This window comes from Cephus cinctus, unplaced genomic scaffold (genome assembly GCF_000341935.2).
Source record: "Cephus cinctus unplaced genomic scaffold, Ccin1 Ccin1_scaffold0696, whole genome shotgun sequence".
NCBI classification, from domain to species: Eukaryota; Metazoa; Arthropoda; class Insecta; order Hymenoptera; family Cephidae; genus Cephus; species Cephus cinctus.
Genome location: NW_014333318.1, coordinates 354,308 through 361,177, shown reverse-complemented (window position 1 = coordinate 361,177; position 6,870 = coordinate 354,308). Strand labels below are relative to the sequence as shown.

Genomic DNA, 6,870 nt, shown 5'->3' with positions numbered 1-6,870 from the left:
GGGGGGGGGGGGGGTCTGAATCTCACGTAGAAGATACACAGGGGCGTAACGAGAATCCCGTTCCTTGTCCCTCCCGGGGCACTGCTCGTTGTAAAGGATACCGCAAATTCTCCAACCCTTTTGGTGGCTTAATTCTCCGGAGGGTTGGTTCTTGGGACTTTGAAGAAAATATCAATGAGCCTCGCGCGATAACAGCCTCTCTGAACTTTATTCCGAGTCGTCCCTTCTCCTTTCTTTATACCGTTGCTGCCTCTACCTGGTCTCCCTCTTATCTCCTGCACCCCACTTCAGGCTGCTCTCGAGGTAGACCAAGAGCTCGCGATATCACTCTCGTACCTGCCGAAGGAAAACGTCGGCTACGAAATTACCTTACTTTTATTTTTCACTTGCAAACCCCCACTCGGACATTTCCCTCAGGAAAGGAATCGACGGCGAATCATCCCCTATATACGTATCCCCTGATTCCCTTACAATTTACATCCCTCTTTCATTTCATCTTTCTCCCTCTCTCTCTCTATAGCTTTCAACCTTTCGACCTCTTGCCACAGACGATCCTGCGGAAAAATAAATTACATCCTTGATAAGTATACTCTTTCCGACTGTTCGAAAAAAAAAAAAAAAAAATTAAACAATTGCCTACCGATATACCAACGATAAGGTCGATACTTTTTCTGCGTACTGGGTAAAATCAGTGGTCGTAATATCGGTGCTGGAAAAAAAAATCTTTAAGTAATGGATCAACCGGGGGGATGCAAGGTGGAAGCTGCGGGTTAAGGGTAGTTTGGGGGAGAGAGTGGTTCCTCACATTAAAATTCAAATATCGTGAGGGAACGAAAAGTCCTCTCGCTTTGAGGTTCTGGGAGAATGGTAAGGGTGGCGGTAGGGGTAGTAAGGGATGCTAAAGATGGTGGTCCAATATGAATACGTTAGGGGATGTTTGCATGCAGTCGTGCCCCCTAATGCTTTCTATTAGAATCATGCTCCCGCGTTTTAATATCGGCTCGCCGGCGACCGTCGTCAGGTAAATAAGAAGATTCAGACACGCGTATATCTTGCGGAGATATATGTACATACATATGTACGAGGCCATTCGGTTGAAACGTAACAGTCGGATTGGACGAGTGTCGTGGAAACTTTTATACGAGTCAGAGATTTTATGATGACTCGAAGGAAATTGAAGTTTTTTTATATGAATTAGGAAATACAAATAATGAAATCTGTATGCAATATTTAATTTCTTCGATCAGCTCGTCTCGAAGCGTTATTGCGACGTAGCTTATAAATTCGCTTGAAAATTTCAATTTTTTATACCTCCCGTGAGTGCGAGAGAGACGGACTTACGGGTGATTTACGTGCATCAGAGAAGATACGTGATACTTTTAATTTTCATTTGAAGGACTTGTACCGGCTTATTCAGTCGAGAGCGCTGGAGGGTCTATATATATCTCTCACTCACTCTCTCTTATATAGAACATATGTTTTGAACTTGATATACTTTGGCTTACTTTGACATACTTGATGGACTTTGGTTGGTATCGCTAACCCAATTAAAATCAAGTCTCTAATGCAAATTCGAAAACCTCGTTCTAAGCAGCTTTCTATTGGCTTACTACACTTTTTACGCAATTCTACTCGTCTCCGGTACTGACTTCTGTGTAAAATCGCAGATTCCCGAAAACAGCCGAAAAATTGAGATTCACCACAAAACTCATGTCGAATGCTGATTCGTTTGCCTTATAAAAAAAATGTATTCGTGAAATCACGTTGGTGAAATAAAAATTATTTGACAACCATCGAAAAGCTACTAATTGGCATAATATCGCGTTACATTCGCTTCTGGCAAGACGCTTTACCAAGAAGCAAGAAAATCCAAAGCAAAACAAAGCTATTATCACAAATGCTTATCGAAAGTACGAAAAACAGTTTTTTATAATCGCAAATTTACCTAATCGAATTTACGTGCCTTTCGATGAAAAGCAAGAAAAACACAAATAAAAAGACATAACCTGAGGGCAACTAAATCCATAGACAATTAAAAAAAAAAAGAAGTCTCATAATTCCTCAAGATTTATCTTACACGGCCAATTAGAGGAAGGAATCGTCCGACAGGCATTTAAATAAGATTAAATAAGAAAGTTCTACCCAGTGAAATAACAGGACCGAAATGGTTGGAAGAATTTTCCCCTGTATTAGGTACCCTGCCGATTTACCCTTATTCCCAAAGAAATATTGCCGGGGGATGGTGTGCGGAGTGGAGGTGGTAAACGTGGGACCAACGCGTGATAGCGATATCAAGAGAAAGGGGGGGTGGAAAGTGGGTATTTAATTGAAGGTAACAAAGTATAGTTATACGGATTAAGTAAAAGCAGCGATTAGCCCCAGCAGATACAAAACGTCTGAATGTTCAGGATTGATAAATTATCAGCTGACTCGCAGGAGCGTCCAGCCGTAGCAGCTGTACAGAAAGGCTGGACGAGTTTACCTCAGTCGAAATCGAATAAAGTAATCAAGGCGATAATCGTTCGCCGGCCGATTTACTTGTAAATGGGTACATACCTATATTAGGTGTCTGATGATCACGGTATATAACCACTTTGGTAGGGACAACGTAAACAGAAGTAGATAAAGTCAAGACGAGTCAGACTGGAGTTTTCGAATGCCTTAAGGAAGTTTTCGAGCCCAAGATGACGGAAACACCTTGGATGCTTTCAATGCACCGGAAGTACTCAAAGTTTTCGCCTTAGACCTGAGTGGCCCTTGGCAGTTGCCTTCCGGAGGAGGAAAATTCAAAGTCGTGAAATATGAAAAATTTCTAGAGAGACATTTCTCCACGTAAATTACGTTCAACTTTAACTTTCGCTTACACGAGTACGAGGCTTAAGGGAATATTCGTTTTACGTGGTAATACGGAAAAATATACATATAGTACGTGCAGATGCAGTCAAGGTGTCGGTGGTAATGATAGTATACCGGGTGTCGAAAGTTCCTTGGACCAAGGGGAATTTTAAACGGGCGACGACGTATGTATGCCAAATTGATGTAAACGAATTAATGGATTCGCCTTTGACCTTTGACATTCTTCTTAAGGCCTGATTAGCAATTGCGCGAGTGACAGATGCGATTATTGTATGCAGTGGATGAAGTGATTGCGTCAATTGGACGTTCGAGTCAAAAATGGGTAAGCTGAGTGGATTCGAATCTTTGAGCGTAGAACTGTGGTTAATGACATTTCAAAAATATGAATATCCATCATGAAGTTAGAGTGAAAAAAAAAATATATATTCTGAAAGATGGAAAAATGATTTTAAAATTGTCACGTGAAAATTCTTATTTTCCACCGTGACGTACGAATTTTATTTCTCAGCAAACAATTTACGTAATGACTTACCATACCTGATATAGACAGATACGTTTTTACAGGCTCTCGCCACTTGTACAACTCTGAGCGTGTCTTAAGGCGACCGGCATGAAGCGACTAAAAAGTAAAAACCTGATCGGCGAGTCGCGCAGGTCGTTGCTCGTGAGCATTGGGGATCTACCTAAAGCATAGTACAACAAAAAATCTGAGTATAAAAATACAAAAAAAAAATTATTTTTAAAAAATGAACAAATACCTCAAAAAACAAGTGTAAACAGCTCATTAGTTCTACGACGTGCTAAGGATCAGCCGGATATTACGTCGACAGGTAGTTACTACTTGCCATACGCAGATGCACCCAAGTCGAAGATGTGGCGTGTCGTTAATTGCGACAATTACGAAAGCCAGACTGTCTGGAATTAAATAGTCGTACTTGAGTCTGGTCATTTGACGAAGTCGTTAGGAACGAAAATAGATCAAGGTAACATCGACTATAGAATTTTTACATTGACATCAAGATAATAACGAATCAAGAATTGTAATTAAAAGTCTTAGACGGATACAAAAAAAAAAAAGCAATAAACCCACATCACACTTTTTTTATTCTTAGCGAGCGAAAAACAATTTTCCCAAGTGCCATTAACTTCTTGTTTTTTTCTTCTTTCTCACCACCCTTTATCGACTAGGATTATTTCTATGTGTTCGAAGTGGATAAACTCTGTGTGAATATATATGTAAAAAGTTCAGAGCAGTTTCCATTAAGACTGACCTCCAATCGACCATCAGTCAGCGACTTCGATTTCAATCCTGGAGAGGTAACAGGGAAAATTCTTATTGGCGGATAATGCGCCCAGGTCCTTAAAGGATCCATTGTCCTTAAAGGACTGTACTGTGTGACGTCAGGGGAATAAAATCCACCTGCAAACTAAAGAATCCCGTTCGATTGGGTGATAAGTATCGTCTCAAGACTTTCGGCTGTGGTGACTATAAAGCCTGCAGTCGTCCCTGCCTGGCAGAATTATCTTCTCTCTCTGTCGCTCCCCTTGCTTCCTTATTATTTCCCGTTTTTCCACTTGCAAGATCGAGTCCTCATCCTCCACTTGAAAAAGGATCGTCCGGAAACCCGTTGGAATATCCTGAAAAGGAAATCCAACTGATGGAGAGGATGGCACGACTGGGATTTATAAAACTCCCTGGAATAGGTACAGGGTGGGAATCCGCTTGGATTTGAAAGCCTTAAAAAAAACCCTTGCGCGACTTCATTTCCACCCGCCGAGCTATACCACCCCTAGATCGCCATGCTACCATAATTATACGCGTCCAATACCATACCACTCGGATTCCATTTATTTATCAAAACGACAACATTTTTCCTTGGACACGAGAGCTCCGACCCTTTATAAACTCAGGGATTTTTATTGAGACGGCAGTCTGAAGAGAGATTTTAAGAATATAAATTATTAATAACTCCATTCTCAGACTGTTATTCTATGAAATTAGTATAAAGAACTTGGAACTGAGAAGATAAAGAGAAAGTCGGAGAGTCTAGGAGAATGGCCGACCTAGTCCAGTCTATCTTAACCGAGTCAAGTATTCAGGAAGACAATTATTCTGTAGCCCCCTTCCACGTGGTAGAGCTTCATACCAGTATTACGCGCGTACGTGTTCCAGTACGGCGCTGGGAGCGTCGCGACGTCGTCCTACACGAGGAAATGGCACTAACAACATTCACGAGTTGACCTAACCTGACTACGAGTGGCGCCTTCCGGTCCGCGTGACGCTCCTTTAAAATGCACCGCAGAGTGTGTGTATATATATATATATGCACTCTAGATACATATGTAAATAGTTAGAATATACGTACCTGGCCAAAAGAGAAGCTGGCAGAATTTTCTTGTTTTTACGGTAATTAGCAGGACAGTTGGCTGCACTGTCTGACAATTAAATCTGTCCTCGTCGGAAGCTACGTCAACGTAGCGTAACGTGGCAGACGCGAAGAGACAGAAAGTGCAACGGGGGGAGCAACGTATAAAAGATATTTTAAAAAATGTCAAGATTTTAATTTTCTAAAAATAAAATTCACTCTAACGACACCAGGTATATGGGGATTTTCCTAACCTCTTAGACTCACCATGTCCTTGTCTTCGTCGAACGCTTCCATAAGGTTCACGTGCCACTGCTATAAACAACACTAGACAGCTCAGCTATGGCAATATTCTCCTAGGTATCCAATTAGTATGTGGCAGTGGCTTTAATAGGTTAGGTAGGCGCGTGCTGCTACTCGTTCTCTCGTATTACTCCTGTTCCACGTACGGATGATAGCACATACTACACACTGCACATATGGGTACGCCAGCAATGTACAAGCTAGTATGTAAACTTCTCTGCTGGACGTAACGTAGATTGCGAAACATTTTCCGCCCTTTCGTAGGCACATCGCACTCGAGCACGTAGTATTCCAGCGTCCGTTAGTCAAGCAGCCGCGCATGCGCACTGGCCTGGCTACGTCCGCACGAATCGTAGAGCGGCGGGGAAATATTGGAAATTCAAATCGACCAAAATACCGTATAACTAATTTTTGAGGGTTTTCATGAACGCATATTCGATTTCTAATATCGTATCAATGTCATAGAATCCACTGCGTATCGTTTGGCGCGAATGCACGCATCGGAGCTGTTAGGAGCGTGTGGTGACGACCACGCGCCGTTACGGCGAGTTGCTCTAATTGAAATAATCCACCGACCGCAAATTAGATGCCCGCATTATCGGCCATTAGCATTAACCAGATCCGTTCAGGGTTCTCCATTTATTTTGTCTCTGCTTTGATTACCGTGTGAATACGCGTTCGATGTAGGTCATACGAATTATGGAAAATAAGTTAAACGAAAAATCGTCTACCTCGCGTGTATACAAGGCAAATAAGATTCCCGACAAAATGTATACATATATATCTCCAATACAGGATTTCAAGTAAATCTCACAGAAAATTCCGTTGGCATTGACTGTTCCTTCAGAAAAGAAATTTATCCCACTCTCTCGTACTCCGATCTTTGAGGTCACAGGTCAAATACAAGGTACTGTCCTGCGATCTTGGAAACAAAGAAAATCCTCGCATGTCATGCACATGCAATTCCTAAATAAATCGAAAACATTCCAGCAATCTGACAGCATTACCCTCTTCAGTCGGTCTAACCACCCCTTTTTTTTCTATTATCCAGGGAAATTCAGGATTTCTGAGGATCCCAAACCACACCAATCAGATGCTCTGGATTTCTCGTGTCCTACCCAAATGCACCACAGTTTCCTACGTACTCTGATACGTCGATGCTTATGTACCTTAGGTGTGGCGACTATACCTATATATATGCAGACTTGCTCTATGTACCATATATATACTAAATACATATAACATATACTACAGGTCTTCTCAGCACTGTGTACTATGTAGCATATAATATACTGTATGGATACTAAACAGCATTGCTACCAATACTAACACCAGTACTAAGGGG

At 41.7% G+C, this 6,870-nt stretch overlaps 2 protein-coding genes across 6 annotated transcripts in view; one reads left to right on the top strand and one right to left on the bottom strand.

Annotated features, from left to right (window-relative positions):
- Positions 1–6,870, top strand: part of LOC107270016 — a 120,567-nt gene that overhangs the window by 88,505 nt on the left and 25,192 nt on the right. The window lies entirely within an intron of this gene.
- LOC107270006 (alpha-mannosidase 2) overlaps positions 1–6,870 on the bottom strand; it is a 96,247-nt gene that overhangs the window by 82,894 nt on the left and 6,483 nt on the right. The window contains exons 1-4 of one of the 3 annotated variants that reach the window (XM_025087489.1): positions 5,223–5,840; positions 4,128–4,494; positions 3,615–3,771; positions 3,394–3,539 (exon numbers count right to left, since the gene is read on the bottom strand). The exons of the other annotated variants lie outside the window; for them this stretch is intronic. The gene's annotated coding sequence lies outside the window, so the exon portion shown is untranslated. Of the gene's footprint in view, positions 1–3,393; positions 3,540–3,614; positions 3,772–4,127; positions 4,495–5,222; positions 5,841–6,870 lie in introns of those variants that run through there. 3 annotated transcript variants of the gene reach the window in all.